Raw genomic sequence first — 22,269 nt, 5'->3', positions numbered from 1 at the left:
ATGTAGTAGGTGATGTGAGCCACCAAATGCCTGACCACAACAAGGCCTGCTGATGTAAAAGTAGACTTGAGGTGTGGTGCATGCATTATGTACTGTGATATGTAGTGTGTACCATTAGACAGTTAGGTGTGCTAATCTACTTGCAGCCAACTTGGACTGCGTGTGTGTGTGTGTGTGTGTGTGTGTGTGTGTGTGTGTGTGTGTGTGTGTGTGTGTGTGTGTGTGCTGTGCAGTGTCCTGCAAACATTAATTGAAACTGTTGCTATCCTCAATGTTACCAAGTTTGTGCATGTTATAGAATCACAAGATCTTTGAACTTCAGTAGCCTAATGGCCATAGAGCTCTTACATTCCTAGCCAAGTTTTTACCCTTATTTACACTATCAGCAAATATTGCCTCTATCCATGAGGGACACAGGCAGAAGCCCTGTGGTGAAATTATACTCACCCAGCCAATCATACAGATAGCCCAATGAGGTGTTCTGTTTGATATTAGGCTGGAGTCATTTTCAAAGGTTTGCGAAAGTCTGCTAGACAGGTCTCTCCCACCAGTATGTATTACTAATGTCACATACCAGGTTAATGTCCTGACAGTGAGTAATCCGTATACCATGCCACCTACATATATGCAGCATTTCCACTCAAGCAGGGTCACACATTGCCCCGTATGCAAGGCAAAGAACACCTCTGAGTATTCTGTGTGCCGCAGGCTACAATGACAGTGATTTCAGATGATCCCCATTGGACAGATACTGAAGACATAATGTTCCCTTGTGCAGGACCATTGTGTTGTGTGCAATTGCCAGTAGTGCTTGGAAAGGTACATTACAAAATGGCCATTGCACTCAAATATTGGCATGCTGAGGGAAGAGTACATGGAGGATATGACTACATTAATTTCAGGTGACAGTGCCCTCAAGCATGACATATGACTTCCTTCTTACCACTAGGGAGACATGGTGATCTCAGGTACATTAGGTGCAAACCTGTGTGGCCAGGCCTGTGTGCCAAGGTCTATCACCCTTGAGTATGTACATCAGATGTTGCTGCTGATGTGCTACTTACCAGGAACTTAGGTGTTACCAATGGAAACAATACTACATAGATATTTGCATGGAGTTTATGGCCATTTGTATGTAAACAGGTATTTATTCAGCAATACCTTCTTGCAGGATATTGACATAACTCACAGATTTTATGTCCGCTCACAGTTTGCAGGCATCATCCAACGTTGTCAGCCACAGACATTCAGGTCTTTCTCGTACCATAATTAAATGGATTCCAAGCAGTAGATGACCCAGGACTGAGCCCTGTTGAACACTGCTGCTGACAGATCAACTATTGCAGGTGGATTCCCCTATTTTGAGTATGTGTGCCATCACTGAGCCACTTAGTGACCCCTATAATGTTATTACAGTTGATGCCTAATTTGGTGATTTTGTTAATGATGCCTGAGTGGGGATACAATCACATGACTTAGCCAAGTCCAGGGGGTTGTATGCCCTGATGTTCCCTCATCCATGTCTTTGGTAACTACCTCAGACATGTCTACCAGGTTTTACATTCATGATCTTCCTTTCAGAAATCCAAACTGTGTACAGTCAACTGTTTGTAGATTACATATATCTTTGCTGATCAGCTTCATGATGATTTGCCCCACAGGCTGACAGATATGGCTACTCAGTGAAATAGGTCTATAGTTGTGGTGGTCGGTGGATGCACCACCTCTGTGCTAGGGGATAGCGCTTGCCATTTCCATTCAGCTGGGATGCAGCCAGTGGTTACAGTACGAGTACAAGGAGTTCCCAATGGTGTTAGTAATCCTTGTTGGTTCCCATATAGGACACATCCTGGGATGTTAGAATGTCCAATAGATGCTGTGTTTCCTCCATAGAGATGCCAGTTACAACCTGCTCTGTAGATATGGATGAAATGGGATAGGCTGTAGGGATGTCATGTGGAACATGTGATGGGGACAGGGAGTGAAGTTGACTCAGAACCTATGGGACAACAGGTTAGCTATGAGTACAGACTCATTATATGTGTTATCTTTAAGTATGAGTTCACCAACAATCTGGGCCTTTCCTCTGAGGTTACACATGTAGCTACACTGTGTGCTGTGGTTGTCCTTTGTGGGGGAGGCTAATTGTGTCACATACTGTGTCTGCACAACATCACAACAACACTATGTGCTTGTTTTAGCTGAGGATGGTGTGCCTCCATTGTAGGGGGGGGGCACCCTCACTTTAACTGTCACACAGCAATGCCCTCCTCTTATTGTCCAGCCTGCTAATGGCAGTTACAGATGGCAGGCAGGCAGGTTTGCTGTGCCATGAGGAGCTTGTTTCCCCTGTCAGGTTCAGCCAAGTCTATATAGTTGTACTGGTGCTTGCATAAAATATGGGTGTAGAGCTCTGCATACTTGCCTGTCCTATCTGAGGGGGGAGGTGCAGTCAAGCTATGTAAACCATCCCATAGGAGGTAATAAATTTCTTACTTGACGTTTATTACTATATTTTCTGCAAGTGGGGGTGTAGGTGTGAAACAGTTTTAATGAGACTGATCTGTGGTCAGATCTCACCAGGGAGGACCTCACAGTGGAGGGGCTGCAGTTGTCACTCATATTGGTAAACACCTGGTACAGTACATTAGCTCCACTTGTGAGAATGTTACGCCACTGGTCTAAGGCATTGTAGTGGAGGATGTGGACTAACCTTTGGGCAAGTGAGCTTACACATGACTAACCAACACAGTTGGTGGTTACTTAATATAACCCCAAACCATGAACTGATGTATCTTGATAGACACAAGTACATTCAAATAAGCACAATGAGTGTTTGGATTCATGGAGTTGCTCCTATAGCTGGCAACAGCTTGATTAGATAACCTTCCAGCCGTGAATAGCACCTGCAATGACTCCAGGAAATCACACTGTTCACCAATCTACATGTGTATCTATCCTTAATGAATATGTATATACCACCTGCATTACCTTGCACACTGTCAATTTTAGGTCTGCAAGTGTGGAAGGACATGTTGCCTAGTATGGATGTGGTGCTGTCCACAGCCTTGACCCAAGTGTCTGTGACTGCACAAATGTTTGCATATTCCAAGGCTGGGACACCTTCCATAGAGGGGTTTAGTGTTGCCATTCCTAGCGTGTAGCAGCATAACTGTGATGTTGTATGAAGATGGCATTCTCATGGGAAAGTTATACCTCCAGAAAGTGCCTATAAGATGCACTGTAGGGGTGTCAGCAGCCTTGGCCAGTACTCAGCATCCCAGGGGTCGCATACCTCTCAGCTGTCCCTAATTTTCAGGGCCATCCCTGATTTTGACTCAAATTTTAACTTTGTCCCCCTTAATCCCACCTAAAACTAGTGACATTTGGAGAAAAGGTGGTGAATTACACTTAATGAATAATTACAATAATTAAGAGTTATAAACTTCTTTTACTTCAGATAATGTGTATTAATTCATATGCTCTGATACTGTCAATGTTTCAAGTTAATAGCACTAATATTTTCAGTGTCCCTGATTGTCCCTGATTTTTTCTTGCCTTGTCCCTGATTCTGTTGAAATTTGTCCCCAATTGGTTGAGAGGTCTGCAGGGGTGACAGATGAAGACCATCTCTGGCAGAGCATTGAGGTGTGTTGAGCAAGTCATCTCAGATGGATATGTAGTGGATCCCTTTACAATGACACCACACACTAAAGCAATTATTGATGTCCATCATTTTTCATGTGTATTGAGCCATCATCCTAGATGAGGGTCAAATGCATCTGGAAGCTATGGCATACCCACAAGAGACACAGAATTTCTAAGCTCAGTCATGTGTCTGCATACAGTCTGGTGACATATGTCCCAAGTTGTATACACCTGCAGGAACTATGATGTCATCAGTATGTTACCCGATATTCATTGACTTGCATCAATGTGTGGAATGGTGTATTGTGTCAACCCACAGATAGCTAATTGTGACCTTTCCCATATGTAGCCTGGTGACATGGGCATCGATGTGTCTCACGATATAATCACCTATGAATAATAGGTTTGATTTTGTGGTTTGACCAATGAGACAGTGGTACATGAGCTATTATTTGTACTGTGGTCTCCAGAAGTATGATTATGTGTACTGAGCTTGCATATGGTTTTCTGAGGTATCTGTTTGGGAATGTGTCTGGTAAGGAGCTCCATACCTGCAGATGTGTGTGTGTGTGTGCTGTGGGTGTGGGTGGAGCAGGAAGTGAGCTGTGCATGTTGGCAAAATGCTCATTGCCATCATATGTACCGGCTGGTGTGTGAGATACCATGGAATCAAGGTTTGTAATACAGTCACATGTCTCACACATTGTGCTTGTGTGGCATGGGAGTACAGGGGTGGGAACACTTCCCACATCACATAAGCAGTCATTGATAATGCCATTAGCAATATAGTCATGCTTGTGTGTATGTCACAGCAGGCCATCATGAGGCAGTGTCATGACAGATGGTGAAACGTAACACATTGTCACCCTTATGTAGGTCCCCTAAGGTGACACAGGACCTGACAGTGTGCCATAACATGGTTGTGTGATTACAATTTTTTGCCAGGCACGTGGCTCTTGGATTACCCATAATCCTGTCATTAGGCTTAGTTGCAATACCATAACTACAAAAGTGACACTGTGCAATTCCAGCAAAGTTAGGGTCATGAGGCTACACCCTTGGGGTTGACAGCCTGAAACACAGTGTTTACATGCATCCTTGCAGTGAAGATGTGGGTGTCCGTGCATTCACAGAGGACTTGTTCAACTTTGGAAACATGAGTTTGACCTTGCAAGTCTACAATGCCTGTCAAGCAACCAGACAGTAAACTGGATGTTGTGTGACATGATATGGGAACACAAACATGTGTTCTGGGTACATAACTCTAAGGTATGACATACTTAGGACATGTGGACATTGGCCAAAGGTGGCCACTCCTCTGCAGTAGGCCTCAGAGCATGTCATTCAGATATCCACCATTAAGCTGTTGAAGGGCAGGATGCATGAATTGCAGTGACAGTGTCACATAACATGGATCACCACCACTGTGGTGCTTGTTTGAGCAACCTTGGACATCTATGTCACTGAACATTTCACATTATATTGTGACACTGCAGCTGTGCTCTCAATCGCCACCTGGTCAGTACCATAGTAAAATACCACCAACCCTGGAGCAGAAGGCATAATACATGCAAAATTTAATTGATTGCTCAGGTTGCTAATCAAGGCATCTACCTGGAAAAGGGTATGTGAAGCCTACAGACCTTTTCATGACATGGGACAACTATGTGTATGAACTAACAGGCTGTGTCCTGCTTCTCACCATGAGCTTTTTAGTAACATTTTGTTTCTGCTGAGAGAAAAAGTATTGGAGCATGGTATTCCAAGAGAGAGTGGTTGTGGTGAGAGTTGCATTAGAAGTAGCCAGGCATGAGCAATTCTGGGGACTCCCCTGCTTTCCGCATTTTTCAAAAGGTAATTGTGTCCTTTCAGTACACACTGCTTGAGTAGTGTCCAACTGCAGTATACTTGTATAAAACCTCCCACCTTACCTTCACAGAGTGTATGTATTACCTTTCACTCCATTGTTTGTACTCTGTACAGACACCTTGGATGACTATTTTCTTGGAGACCATGATGCAAGTACCTGCGATTGTTAGTTGTACAGAGGACAACTACCATGCAGTGCCATGCACTGTCCTCAGATCTCTCAGTCTATTTCAAGTCACAACATCAGTTATCATGGAAATGACCAGTAACAATGTCATACACCTACAGACACTCTACCAAACACAGTTTGTTTTGATCATGGGTGGATCATGCCTACCCTAACCGGTGGACCTTATTGACTGTTAAACTATGGAATAGATGAGGGGAATATAACCCACTCCACCTATCATTGCCTGACAAGGCATTTGACAATATTAGGCCATCAGGCATCGATGAAAAACTGCATAGGGTATTTACAAAGTAGTATGTCAGCTGATGGATAGGCAAGTGTCTGATAGTCCTTATTCAGGAAGATAGCATTGGGTAGTCCACCGCTACAGTGAGGCCAGTCACCAGTGGTCTTCCCTCAGAAATCATTCATGGAGTACCCTTGCTAGCCATTCCCTTCTCTGCAGTCACTGCCACTGTCAGTGAGCTCTGACTGACTACATTTGCAGATGTTTGCAAATTAGGAGATGACACTGAATCCCACACAGAACCAACAGTTATCCAGGATGGGCTGAGACACCCATTCAGTTGTTGTCAGAGCCACTGACAAATAGTAAATGCCAAGGAATGCACAATACTATCCTTTTGGAAGTCATTCAACCCTGGAAAATATAGTATTGTCCGCACACCTCACACAGCTGAGCCATTACTCAGGGACTTAAGGACACAGAGAGTGATCTAGCTTTTGACTGACACTGGTTGTTAAGATGTGGAGATTAATTCAGTTTTGTACAACCTATAGAGAAAGGAATGATGCATAAATCCCAGACTGCCATTGTTATACAGTATTTGGCAATCATTATGCCTATCATGGAGTGCAATGGCACCTTTGCTATATCAGTACACAGGCATATCTGACAACTGTAAGACCCACAGAGGTTCCATGGTAAACCAATACATAGTGTAGATAACATGTCCTATGCAGACCGTGTCAAGGTTGGTAAAAAACACACATAAATACACGAAAACATACTCGGAGGCTCTAAATAAAAATCTGCAAAAGCAACAGAGCCCTTCAAAGCAGACATCCAAGCAACCTCCACCTCCCCAACACAAACCATGAAACCACATACTTCAAAAAAACAGTGTGCCACGCAATCACAGCCCTCAAGGCAAAATAACATACCCAACATACTAGTAATAGGTGACTCTATAGTCAGACACACTGATGTCCCACTCACTGGGCTGAATAAGGAGAAGGTTGCTGTTAGCTGCCTGTTGGGTGCCAGGATCCACCACATAACACAAGCACTCAGGTCACTCCAGAACAAGTACAAATATGACTCTGCCATTGTCCATGTTGGTGTGAATGACCTGAGCCGTTCCTCCCTGGACTACATGAAAAGAGACATGGAAGAGCTCTCTGATCACGTAGCCCAGGCCGGTATGACCCTGAGTAGCATCCTGCCCTCACCAAGAATGATACCACGGTATAAAGAAAAAATGATCAATTTCAACAATTGGCTAAGTTTCTGGTGTCATTCAAAGGGGATCCAGTGTCTGTCTGCCTGGGATGACATGCTCGACAAGCCACGCTGCTTCGCTAGAGATGGCTTGCACCTGTCACCCTCAGGCTTTCAAATACTGGCCAAGGCTGTTGCCGCCCCCATATTGCCTCTTTTTAGGCAAAGCTCAAAAGAAAACGCACCGCCATAAATAGCACAAGTAACAAAAATCTGAGGGTAATACTACTCAGTGCCAGAAGTCTAAACCTCAAAATGCATGCACTCGAGGCACTCCTCAGTATGGAGAAAATCGATATATGTGCAGTAACAGAAACCTGGTTTAAGGCTCCAGAGAGCACCCCAGCACTACCAGGCTACAACTCATACCATACATTTTGGCCACAGAACCCTGACCGAAATACAAAAGGCGGGAGAGTATCCATATTCATCAAGGATACCCACACCTCCAGGTTAGTGGCACAGCACGATGCTTCAGAGATTATCCACATGCAACTAACAATGGGCAAAACTGCAATTCAAATTGTAGCTTACTACAGATCACCCACCATGTCCCAGGACCACCATTCAGCATTTCTGGAAACACTGGATTACATAAAGGTCCTACCAAACACCCTAACATTGGGTGATTTCAACTACCCAAACATTAACTGGGAGAACTACTCAAGTACTAACTCCCTTGCCCAACATTTCCTAGAATTTATAAATTCAAATGCCCTGGAACAACTGGTCAACACTCCCACCAGAGGTGACAACATATTGGACCTGGTCATCACCAACATGGGCGACCGGTGTTCCACACCAGAGGTCAACCCCTCCCTGGTTAGATCTGACCATAAACAAATCACTTTGGATATCCACATTCCACCCCCACCCCTGGACAAGGAAACTGCCATGAAAAACTTTTCAGAAGCAAACTTCACGTTACTTAAGATGAAGGTGGAAAGTTTCAAAGCCCCCATGCTAAAGGATAATGTTGTCCAAGCTGCAAAATCCTTTACTAATGCATTCTACAGGCACCTACAAGTATGCATGGATCATGCTATCCCAAACAAAACCAAGACTCACTCCTCCAAGAAAAGGAAACCAGTCTGATGGACCCTTGCCATAAACAAGCGATACAATAGAAGGTGGAAACTAGTACAGAAAAGCGTAAAATCCCAAGAAGGGAAGACATCCTTGATCAGTATCAGCAAGAAATTACAATTTCTCAGAAAATCTTCCAAGGCGAGCTTTGAAAGAAAACTTGCCAAGGACTCCAAAGATAACCACAAAGCATTTTTTAACTATGTCAAGAATCTAAGTGGCAATGCTCAGATCTGCTCGGAGTTAGTGCAGAATGGCACAAAATACACGGAACCAACTGATATTCCCAACATCCTGGCAGACAGGTTCAGTGCAAACTTCACCCCCCTCTCACCCCCAAAAGAGCCCATAACTATACCAGAAGAATGTAGAGCCCCTGAAATCACAGACACTCAGGTTAAAATAGCTCTCTCCAAAGCCAAAAACACAGCATCAATGGAACCGGACAGTGTCCCAGGCTGTGTCCTACACGAGATCAAAGATGAACTAATCCCTCACCTAAACACACTGTTCAAACTTAGCCTCTCCACAGGCTACATACCCATAGAGTGGTGCACAGCAACAGTTATTCCGCTCCACAAAGGTGGAGCCAGAACTGACCCCAGGAACTATCACCCTATAAGCCTGACTAGCTTGGTCTGCAAGGCTATGGAGCGCATCATCATGGAACTCATTAACAGAGACATTGGGAACCTCCAAACACTGGACCCTACCAGTTCGGCATTGTTAAGGGCAGATCATGCCTCCTAAACCTAGTGGATGTCTTTGAGATAGTTACCAAGGCTATAGACGAGGGAAAGGTGGTACACACAGCCTACCTAGACCTTGCAAGGCCTTCGAGACCATTCCCCATTCTGGTATTATAAACAAGCTCACCAGCTTGAACATAAACCCCTATGTCACAAGATGGGTTGCTAATTGGCTCATGGACAGAACCCACATGGTGAGAGTTGTGGTAGCTAGGTCTGAATCTAAACCGGTTACAAGTGGCATTCCCCAGGGCTAAGTCCTAGGACACCTCCTGTTTGGCATATACTTCTCAGAGGAACAGACAAGCACAGGAGGACTATGGCTGTCCAAGTTCACAGACGACTGCAAACAAGGGGCTATAATTGACTCACCGGCTGACACAGACATCCTCCAAAGGGTCTCACTGAGATGGATACCTGGTGTCAAAATCATGGCCTCAAGCTAAATGCCAAAAAGTGCATAGTTATTCCCTATGGAAATAACAAAGTACCCACAAACTACCACATAGGTGGTAGTCCCCTAAATACAGAAAACGTAATAAGGGATCTGGGGACCCAAGTAGATAGTAATCTCTCCTTTGATAATCACATTGCCAAAGTGGTTAGAAAATCCTTCTATGTGGCCCACCTAATCACAAAAGGGTTTGCATCCAGATCAAAAGAGGTCATTGTGCTCCTCCACTCATCACTCATCAGACCCATCATAGAGTACAATGCCCCATTTGGAATGTACCTTACAAGACACCTGCAACAGCTGGAAAGACCACAGAAGTACCTCACCAAGAGGATCACTGGCCTCAAACAGATGCCCTATGCGGCTCGACTGAAGAAACTCCAGCTGTACTCAGTTGCATACCACCTGCTCAAAGGTGATCTCTGCCTGACATATAAGGCCATGTCCAACCCAAAATTAATGAACATGCTCCACCTAAAGAAAACCTTATCCCCTCGAGCCACACGCTCTAGGGATCTAAACCTCACCACAACAATAAATAGGACATGCTGGAGGGATATATTCCTATCCCAGTGATGTCTCATACTTTGGAACAAGATTCCAATCTACATTACGCAGAGCTCCTCACTAGCACTCTTCAGGAGAAACCTTGATGAGTGGATGGGAAACAGAAAGTTTACCCCAGGGATCACTTCAGTAGCTCTGCTGGACAGAGACACAGGGAACTAATCTAAGGGGGTGGCGAAAGCCAACACATTCTGGCTAGGCTTATAAATGCCTTCAGGCAGATAGCCTAGTAACCTACCTATGAACCTATGTGTACTCTGTCTCCTACATGCTTTGGAGGGGAGGTGTATGGCTGCTATACAGGAAGATGTGAGATCATACTGTGTACCACCTGCATATCCAAGACAGGGCTAACACATGTATTAGCTGTTCTACACACCTACACCTTCACTGTGGTATAAATACTACATGCTAGAAAGATAGGTATGTAACCCACACACTACACCCTATATGAAACAGGCTCCCCTTGAAGCACACTTCCTCTGTAATGCACATTATGTGCAAGTTACACAATGGGATGTGCGACAAGACAATCATAACTGGTGTAGGACAAATGCGTGTAATGGACACAGGAAAACTGTAGATGGTTCATCTCCATCACTGCGGCTTGTAGATGTGTTAGCTCCTGAAACCATGTTGACACTTACCAAGGGTATCAAACCTAATCAGAGACTAGAGATGCATGAGTAGGCTGACTGAAGCCATTGTCCTTGTTAGCCTGTTATACATATATGAACCTACAAAGCCGTGCACCTATAGTGCAGTACCTTTCTGAAGTAATTTTTCTTCTGTGCTGACATTCCATCCTGTGCTGTGATGTTTATGGGTTTATTGTCACTATGTATCCATAGGTGTCTCACACAGAATCCTGAGACTGAAGCATAAACAGGTCCATGAGACACCTTTCACTGTGTCAGTATACAGACATTATGATATCATACAGCGTAAAGTAATCCACATGATGTTGTGTACTCATTACATATGTCAGCATACAGCATCTGTTTGTGAGCAGTACAAGTGTCATGTCAAAGGCAACAATGGATTACACAAATACATAGTAATTTATATAGTCACCCTCTGCATCATACACATAGCTCCATTTCCCTGTATCGATGATGAGGCAGACAGGGATGTGGCACAGGTATCATCACTTGTACAGGGTTTTGTGTGGGGGTGCAGGAAGCCTAGGCTGACCCAATAGGTTGAAAGCATGTGTGTGAGTCAGGAAGGGAAGCAGGCAAGATGAGTCGTGGAAATATGCCATGTGTGTCTGTAGCTGACCTGATTGTAAAAGTGGTGTGTGTGTGTGTGTGTGTGTGTGTGTGTGTGTGTGTGTGTGTGTGTGTGTGTGTGTGTGTGTGTGTGTGTGTGTGTGTGTGTGTGTGTGTGTGTGTGAACACAGTCAAGCACAGTGCTAGCCCTATGTGTGTATGTTGACAGCTTTGAACTGTGCATGGCAGAGCTGACAGTTCACCATCTCCACCTCCAAATACTGGAAGTGGCTCTGCCAGGAGTCACACTGGCACTTCCATGCCCAAGGTCAGAAGCCATGCTAGTACCTGACGGAGACTGCTGTCTGCTGGGACCATGTCCTCCATGGGAACTTCCGCCCAGGACCATGAGCCCATGGCCTGCCATGTCCTGGTGTGGACAGCACACTACCCTCTGGAGCACTGGATGTACTGCCATTACAGGAGCATGATTGTGCCCGACCACATGGACTCTCAGCTGATGTAGTTGCTGACCTATATCTATGGGTCCAATGCTCAACTACAACTAGATGTTCCAACACAGACAATGTGTGTCCCAAGGCAGATAGTGAGCCATCTGTCCGAGGCCACCATCTTTCCATTGCATCAATCAACCGATCCAGGGTATCAGCAACACAGTATAGGCAGTCACGTATGTCAGACTGTGCTGCATCCTTAACCCTGAGCATTTGTCTGGAGTTCATTTTGGAACATGCCTGTGCCTCCATGACAGCCTGAAACAAACACCTAGTGACTAGTGACCAGTGATGAGACACCTGCAACATAAACATAAGGTAAGATAAGTAACAAACCAAAGTTATGTTATGTTAACATAATAGAACATAATATTGATTAAGCAAAATACATATTAAGGAATATTATGAGGAACACAACAATAAATAATATAATGGTAAGTATGTTAACAGCAAACCAGTATGACATAATAAGGGCAACATAACAGTTAGTTTAACAGAACATATTAATATCAAACCATAAGAACAAATAACAGTAATAAATTAATAAATTTCATAATAACAAATTAGAGAAGATAAGGTGTGGGGTGACAGAGAAAAGCATATCATTAGTGACTTTGCAATTGATATTAATACACAGACTACTAATACATACTTCTACAAGTGTGCAGTGTCACTTGTATAGATAATGTTATATATACATAGCTCTCAACCTGTTAGCATGGAACAGTATGGGCCAAGCACTAACAAATGCAGGTATACAACTACAGGGAACTGTTTTGCGTAGTGTAGTCATACATTACTACCAAGGTGCTCTGGAAATGGATTTGCCAATAAATTGCATTCCAAGTAATGTCATTTATCTGCTAATCAATGACTAGACATATAGGGCATTAGTCATTACATTCCGAAAAATCGAGACAGTTGAGAGGTATGTTCATGTACACTAATTGAAGTAGACAACCAGTGATTTCTTAGTTGGCTATCATGAGATTAGAACCCACAAGCTGTGACTCAAGGAAACACATGCACTAAATTTAACAGTTGACAGCTGTCAGATTAACCAAGACATGGCAGTGCATACAGGAATACTTCACACTTATTGAAAAATAGTATTTATCAAGGCACAATCCTGCTTTCCACTTTATTGATACTGCTCCTGAAAACTGGGTACCTATACTCATGGATATCTGCCCAGAACACGAGGTACCTTATCCATATACCTTGTTCCTGGAGTGGGAGGGATACACAGCATTATTTGACTAGAAATGGTCATAACAGATGCTTGAAGCCTACTGCGGGTATTGCATTATATCTATCAGACAATATTTTCTGAAGTCTTTATTCATTTCCATTTTACAGTTGACTGGTGTCAGATTGGAACACACATGCAGTAAATGCTTTACTGCACAGTTATTTGAACAGATTACTTCTCAATCCACAATCCTGCTTTAAACTTTTATTGTTACTGTACCTTAAAATCTAGCATTTATATGCATGCATATCTGGCCATAACATCAGCTACCTTACCCATACACCTTGTTCTTTGAGTGGGTGGAATGTACTGCATTATATGGCACAAACTGACAGAACACAGACTTGCAACTTATTGTAGGTATTAACTACATTTATCAGACATTTTTTCAGCAGTTTTTATTAATTTCCTTTGTACAGTTGACTAGTGTTAGATTAGAACAAACATGCAGTTACTACAAGAGTTGTGGTCTCTAAGCAGTACATTTCACAGCACCATCACCCTTTATAATCTGTTTATTACTGTTGCTCAAGTCTGGCATGTACAGCATGGATGGTTGCGTCAGACCTGTAAGTAATAACCCATTTACCCTCGTCATTATTTCATATTTCACACAATGAGCACAGCAGAACAGTGACTGTTAATCTCGATAGACCACAACCTCAACTGATGTTTGTAAGCTATACTACACAATAACGCATGGTTACGTGACCTAACTTGGTTTACCATTTCCGGTAGGCACTGACACATTACTAAACATATTACAGTTCCCAAGTATGTCATACCTGACTGTTAGGTCTGTAAACTCTGTAAATACGTTTTATTCTTGACAGTACATTATACATCAGGTTATTTACTTGCTTTTTTCCTACTCAGCGGACTCACACCTCATCCTGACCAGACGTCCTACATGAGACTGCACATTGCAAGTTCATTCACCTACAGCTGTTGTAACAGAAAGAAAGCATTATGTATACCAGTTTTGTACATATTTGTAAACTTATAAATCACTGGGAAAGACACTTACATATCTGTGGGGGTGTACTCAATCTGTGCTACTTGAACCCAGGTGTCCAAAGTTCCCATTTGCCTTAGTTTCAGGTCATCATAGTGGTGATGACACTACTCACCAGTGCGGGGGATACCAGTAGCACTAATAAGGTCCCTAGCCAGCTGATCCCAGGGCTCAGACTTACATTCTGAGCCCTAGTAATCACCCTTCAGCAGCCAGGGTTCATATTTGCAAATCAGGAGTCCAACAAACACTCTGGACTCCTGCACACCCCATCTCTGCACCGAAAAACATGCTACCTCACCAACACCACCAGGCATATTAACAGCCAAGTGACAACTCCAATGAATGCTGTGAAATTCCTGCCTATTGGCCTTTATATGGGATGCATTCCCACTTTTACACGTCACACTGCAACTTTCAAAAAAGCTGCGCATCTCTTAGCTTCGTGCAAACTCGCACAAACCGTTTTAAGCGAATGTAAGCAAAGTGGCGCAGTGCACAAATGGGGTGGACCATTAACCATGTTTCTGTGGAGCTGAGCACCTCTCAAACCAACAGAGACCATTTAAGCAAGGCTGAGCATCATACAGTTGTTCTAAATATAACTATCTTTCAGTATACATTACACTGATATTTCAGTCAGTTGACTCATTCTCAAAAAAAAAAGTATAAAGCATATCAGTACTTGAAGCTGAGACCTGCTACACTATATCTCATCACTCAACCTGTCTAGCTACTTGGATAGTGCAGGGAAACAATATATCTTCACATATACTACTATGACCTCTGTTAGTGGTGGGTTTGCACGTTACTAAGCACTGCAGAAACAAAATAATTAAATACATCTGGTTTCTATTTTTAGACATATAACAGATGTCAGGTGCACTTGTATAAGTGCAGCTCAGCATCTCTAAGCACCCCTCCACGCAAACATTCATTAAACTAAAAAAAATAAATAAATAAATAAATAATGCTGTCCTATGCTTACTACCTGTCCAGACTGTTTTCTGGACAGTCCACAAGTATGAGACAGCCTTTACACTGCCACTTGCTTGGTTTCACTAATCAGGTAAGAAATGGCAAAGTGTGACTGGAAATGAGGAACAATAGGAACTCAGGAAATGAGGAAAAAGAAGAGGTATAGAGAAACTGGCAGTGGATAAGTGAACATTAGCAGACACTGTCAGTGAAATGTAGGCTATTGGTGCAGCAGAGGAAGGTAAAGCGAAAGTGTGGAAGAGATGTCCAGAAAAGAGGTGACAAAGTGAGGATGCCAAGGTGAACAATGTGGGCAGACAAATGATAAATAGAAGTCAGAGGTGCCATGCAAGATTACGGGGGGGGTGTGTGAGGGCAGAAGGAATGTGATCAGGGATGGACACAAGCTAATGGGAATGGTGAAGGAGGCAAGTGAATGGTGCAGACTATAGGGATGACAGAGTAAAAGAGGGATCAGCAGGGGAAGGCAGAGAGGAATGAGATGGAAACAACATGGCAGAAGGAAGAATTTGACTGTAATAAGATGACAAGGAGCCAAAAACTGATTAAAGCAAACAGAGATTGTGGGAAGAGTATATGACTGTTCAGAAAGGGAGGGAAGAAGGTAACCAACACACAGTGCAGAAGGCTGCAGTTAAGAAATTAGGGGGAAACATTTGTTTATGGAAGGATAGTGACATACAGCATTTAGCAAAGGAGATGTGTTAGTCTGCAAACAAAAAAGAAGTCCATACTCATTTACCAGGAGAGTTAAGAGTCTTGGCAAAGAAGACTTGGAAGCCAGTCTCAGGACTTAGACTTGGTAAAACTGAGGTGGAGGTAATTAAGGTTTTAATGTAAAATGTAATTTTAATGTATTCATTTGATTGAGGGTGGTCACCAAAGAGGAGGGGCGGATACAAGTTATGGAGCATGTATGCGCTATTGATGCATTAGCAATGACAGTTGAATTGGTAGCAACCAGGGCCACGGAGGTGGCAGCATTCACAGAAGTGTTACCTGTGCTAGCATTCTGCATAAAAAGAAAGGAGGAGATCTGGGATTAAAATGACTGGCTATAACAATGTAGCCAGCAGGGGAAAAGGTCTGGGAAAGGCAGCAAGTCAGTTAAAGTCCTGTCAGAAAAGTCAGATATGTACCAGCTCAGGCTCCACCTTAACCCAGAAGGCAAGTTATAGATCCACGATAGTACCATCAAACTATGCTAGAATTGGGGAGATGATATTACAGAAGCAGAAGAGGGCATGTGATAGGACAATGGTTGGAAGGAGAGAAGTGAACATAACACTACTTAGGCAGAGGAAGAGCTACAAACAGTGATGTAGGTGAGCTGGATGGATGGTGTTTGACAGTTTAAAAGAGGTGAATAAGGTCTGGAGTCCTTGGATTGACTGTCTTACTCCATTTGATAATTGTATGATTCTGAGCAATACAGTTGAGATGTCACTTGGAAAATAAACTTTCTGCCTAGTAGATTTGCTTGGTTAACAAATAAATAAAATATAATAAAACATTACTGATATTACAAAAACACAGGCCAGTTACAAGATCCGGGTGAGAAATGGAGGTGCCTGGGTATAGCCTGCTCGGGAATTACAGACAATGGGAACAAGAAGGGCAGCATCCAGTGAGAGATCAGATAGGAAGAGGAGAATGAGCATCAACTTATGAAGGGAGTAAGTCAGTGGGCAGGGTAAAAGTATGACGTAAGTTCCCTGGTACCCCAGGGAGAAGGAGAGGACAGGAATGAGAGAAAATCATTACAGTGTGCCAGCATTCAGCGTCATCAAGAGAGGAGGGAGACAGACTGGGGGGACAGAATAAAACAGTGGGGTAGAAAGAAAAGGGTAATGCTCCTGGGTGACCTAAATCTGCAAGGAGCAGACCAGAAGACGTTGACCTGCATTTCTAGCCACAAAACCTAAAAACAGAACCCAAAGGCGGAGTAGAAAATGAGAAATTCTGGAGGTTAGAGGTTCTTTTCTCAAGTCAGGTGCTTAGATTTACATTGCAATACTGACACTGAGGTGCTGTATCAGGGGTGCTGCTTTTCTGACCTGCCATCTTCAGGTGAGATGGTTTCTGCTTGAGTTATTAAAGATCCAGTGGTAATTATCAAAAAAAGAGAGAAAGGGAATCTCTCCACTGTCCTGGTCAGTGGGATTGGCTAGAATGGGGAAGGTATCATTAGAAGAAGGCAACCAGTGCTCTTGTAATGGTACTGGTTACTGATGACATCTCATCTGCTGTATTACATCATGTGTTGAAACTACTTCATGAAGGGCAGCAAGGGGAAGAAGGCTCTATGAAAAAAAAAATATATGAAACTGAGAGTGCTCATTTAGAAACTCAAGTATGTAATTTCTCATACTGGGTCACAATGAGCCTCCTTCACATGACAGAAAATACCGGACTTTTATGCTAGATATAAAGGAAGTACTTTTGTCTCCCTATGCAAAAACAATACATTATTCTTACATATCTATATATGTATATAGAGATCTGTATACATCTATCTGTCTGTCTGTCTATCTATCTATCTACCTATCAATACTCATTTTTTCAGCCCCCTGTACCTGCTTGTCTGCTAGCCATCTAGCCACTTCCTTGAACGCGCCCATTGTTCATCCCAAACACAGGTCCTCTGCCTATATGTTGTACCTTCTCCTTAAGATGGGTGAGTCGACACTGGCCACTCCTGTGGCCACTCCTCCCTCCCTCCTTGTTGATCACTCCGGAACCAAGACTGTTTCTTAATCCCAAGTCTTCCGGGAAACAGTCAGGGCTTCATCCCTCTGCACCATGAAACAAATGCAGTACATTATTATTTTATTATTTTAATATTGATTTGCAATCAGATATACATATTAATTGATTGAGATTTTTCTGCATTAGAACTGATTCCATGCAAATAATATAGTGAATAGTTAACATTTAAATACATATTATTTTAGGATAAGCTTGGATTTCCCTCTTTTAAGCCTATGTCTTCTGGGAGAGTGATCTCACAGAAAAGCTGTCCTAGAAGGTAGTCAAGGTTTTTTAACACCTTGGAAAAGAAAGATAGATTAATAGATACTTATTAGCAATGGGTGATTACTCAAGAGAGGTACTTTAGAATATGAAAATATGTGTCAGTGAATTTATTCTGCAAGTATTTATTAAACATAATGCAAACATTTCAGAAATAAAGAGAATGCATATTGTTGAATTCTGAAAAAGATAATATTCAAATGTGAAAATGTGCTAAGACGTTATTTTTAAGGAATATATATCAACACTGTAAATAAATCTTTAAAACATTAGTTCTCAAATAGCTGAACATAAGAATTTTAACTCCCCAAGAAATGTCACCCTTTTCCAAATGTTGATAAATGTAAACATTTTGAAGATTAGTCAGTCTATTGACATTTGTATCGAATCAATGTTTCCTGACAAAGATAGAAAACAACAGCTTGAGGAAGCATTACTACAGGAGTAATAGTAGAAGAGAATGTCAGACATACAGCTGAAAAGCTGGTAAAATGATTACACTCACCCATTTATAAGATGAACTCTATGGAATCTTAATGACATTCATTGCAGAGGGCACGTAAGGTTAAATCACGACTGATCTTATAATACACATGGAGAAAGGATGCTGGGCAAGCTAAGCATCTGATATATCTTTTGTCCTGCTACTTCCAAACCTGCCTTTCAGCCAAAATAATATGTAGTATATGAGAAACTGGCTAGGAATAAATATTTTGTTACACTGAGACTTGGTTGGTAACAGAATTTTTTTTTAAATAAGTACTCAATCTGCTATTTGGATCAGTTTCTGTATTTTAAAGCTTGTGGTAATGAGCAGGTGTGCCTGGACTATATAATTTATAAACCTAAGCTGTATTTGAGCCTTGCAGTGCCACTAACAATGAAATATGCCAAACCACTGGAGGGTCTACCGATGCAACAAATGCATAAGAAAGATGAGTTGGAGGCAAAGCTTTAATTACAAAATGATTAAGCATAACATTAGTTATAACTGAGCTGTTACAGTGTTGGCCATTAACCTAAGAAATATTCACATCCTAAAGAGCTTAGAGACTTTAAATGCTTTTTGTTTTGCAGTTCTGTCCAGTAAATTAATTCACAGAAAGCAATTAATTCCAAGAGCATCTTTGATTTCATATTGTTGTTTTTTATCTCTATAACATCAAAGGAAGGGAATATAATTAACTATAGCATCATGCAGTTTTGGATCAATTCCACCTCACATTAACTCAAAAGAAACTGGTTGCTTTACTGCAGAATATCAAAACATTCTATTTAACACAAACAGAAAGAGTGCATAGAAACATGTAGAACTGAACGCCTGTCTCTTTTCAAAAGACTTCAATTACTGTTACGCCCCTTATAGAAACACATGTATGGATATGTTGGGTTAAAACTGAAACATTTTTGAAGAGTAATTATACTGATGAAATTGTTGAAACTGGTGCATACCTTATATCAAATTCTGCGCAGTAGAACTTGTCTTTTTTATTTCAAAGCATCTGCACTTGATTTTCATCCTTTTTAGATGCTGCTGTGATGTTTTTCCTGTTTTAACCCTGTTTTGGTGTGATCTCTCTTAAGTGAACTCCAAGGTGTGTCTCACATTAAACATTGTTTATCATTTGATATACTGTCTCCTCAATAACAAATCCCATAATGCTCCCAGATTACTCCAGAAAACCTTTGCAAACCAATTTACTACAGAATGCTTTTACGTTTAGAAATTTGTCATATTTTCAGATTTAAATAGTATGACAGTAAGCATTTCATTTGATAAAACTAGCTTGCTCATTCACCTGTTCCTCTGATGACAGATCTTTCTAACCTGATGGGGAAGGTTTATCACACCAAGGTCACTTCATAATTTAACTTTCTTTTTCTTTGTGACATACAGTGATCTTGGATATAAAAGTAATTATTTGTAGTAGTGGATGGAGACAGAAAAGTCCCCCCGTCACACGCACACACATTCACACACACACACACACACACACACACACACACACACACACACACACACACACACACACACACACACACACACACACACACACTCACACACACACACACACACACACACACACACACACACACACACACACACACACACACAGACCCACACACAACAAATACAGGGGTCTGCTACAAGTGCTTGCCTGCTACTTGCTCAAAACTTTCAGTGCTCTCACTCCCTCTAACTTGATCCCCATTACTATTTAGCCCTACTGCCACCCTAGCCTACAAAACTGTACAGCCCTACTAGAACCCTAAAACCCTTCTCACTCCCTAAACCTAAAATTCCACTGTTCCCTAAACCTAACCCCCCTCAGACTTCCTAACCTTTATACACACCTCATGCTCCCTAACCCTAAGACTCCCTTATTGCTTCTTTATCATAAAATCCCCTCTTCCAATCCCTAATGCTAAAATACCCCTCCCCCCTTCTTAAGCATTGCCCTAATCTATACTCCCACCCCAGCCACTCCCACACCACAGCTGTGGCATGTGTTTACCTGAACTTATATTTGAGTTAGACCATGAGGTGAGTGGCAGTCTACCTGAGCTACAAGAGACTCGAGTCCCAGCCAGTGAGACAGTGGTCTTCAACTGCTTAGGACTTGAGTGCTTATAAAACACCCCCAATGCAGAAACACGTGTATGTTTGTCCTTGACTGCTGTTTTACTTGATAAACAGTATGTTCAAGGAATGACTTTCCATATTTTTAGCTGAGTGCTCATATGCTGGTTTACAGTCTTCCCATTCCACATACTTCATTGTATTAACTGTCTCAGAATTGTTCTTTTGGGCTTATCAGACAATAATAAATAAATAAAATATTTAGTTATGGCATTAAAGTGTTCCGGATGCATTGTAGCTGGGATAGAAACTGTAGAAATGTAATAGGTGCTGCTTATTTGCCACCCACAATGCCAGAACAAAGATGGCCCAAATAAACAGGTATTAGAACAGTCTCCTCACATAGGGTCACAGGTGTTTTCTAGACTAATGGCACAAGAGCCTTTACAAGTCTAGCCAATAATACCCAGGATATGACAATATTATATCTTAATTCCCAGACATTGTATGTGATAGGGTAGTGGGTGTTTGGGTGTTGGAGCCCCAAGTCATTTTACAGACTGCCTTTGCCCATAAGGCACATGAGCAGTACCCCAGGAGTGAATTTACAGTTCCCCAGCTATCCAAATTATTTTTGAAGAGAGTAAGGGACAGGATTTGTTTTACAAAGATGGGAAGTTTATTCTCTAGATGAGGTAGCCTTTGGGATACGTATTTGTCTCTTCAGCAAGTTCTGTTACAGTCACAGATAAGGTTCAGGTTCATAGAATGTGTAACCCCCAGGTCTACCTGAAAACGCCGAAATAGCAGATTGCCGACAACGAGAACACCGACACCGGAAGATCGACAATGGAGAAGATCGACAGTTGAGAATCCCAACGCTGAGAACACCAACATGTTAAGGTAAGTGTGCGATAGGGATGGATGTTAGGGTCAGGGTGTGGGTAAGGTAAGTGTGTGATAGTGACGGACATTAGGGTAGGATGCGGGTCAGGTAAGTGTGCGATAGTGACAGACTTGAGGGTTAGGGGCGGATTAAGTGAGTTAGGGTTAGGGTGCGGGTAAGTTGTGTGCGATAGTGATGGACCTTAGGGTTAGGGTTTGGGTTAAGGTACGTGCATACATAGCTGTGTATGTAAAGTTTAATGCAGGTTTGTAAGTTTTTGGTGTGCTTGTGTTGTGTGTGTGTTTTTTGGAAAAGGTATTGCTTTGTTGCTTGTCGGGATTTTGATTTATCGGGCATGTGAAGTTTCGTGTTTTTAAATTTTTTTTTTTCATTTTTTTCGTGTCTGTTATTTCGTTGTCAGTGTTTTGGTGTGTCGGTGTTATCAGGTAGACCCATAACCCCCATATAATTTTTCTTGTGAATATGTAGCATTTTCATCAGGGCTGGATCAGAGAATGCCTTGTAAGTCAGGCATAAGTCACCTCTCCATAAACTATATGAGATGGAGTAAAGGGATAGGGCTTTTAGTTGGTCTGCATAAGTCACATGTCTTATGCTTTGTATTGTTTTAGTGAGAAGTCTCTTGGGCCACTCCAATCAGTGTTAGTGTCTGGTTAAGTACATGCAGATCGGACCATCGCACTCAATTATGG

Source organism: Protopterus annectens, chromosome 2.part0 (assembly GCF_019279795.1).
Source record: "Protopterus annectens isolate FY-2018-M chromosome 2.part0, PAN1.0, whole genome shotgun sequence".
In the NCBI taxonomy this organism is placed as follows: domain Eukaryota; kingdom Metazoa; phylum Chordata; order Ceratodontiformes; family Protopteridae; genus Protopterus; species Protopterus annectens.
The sequence above is the reverse complement of the archived record's forward strand: the minus strand, read 5'-3'. Positions refer to the sequence as shown.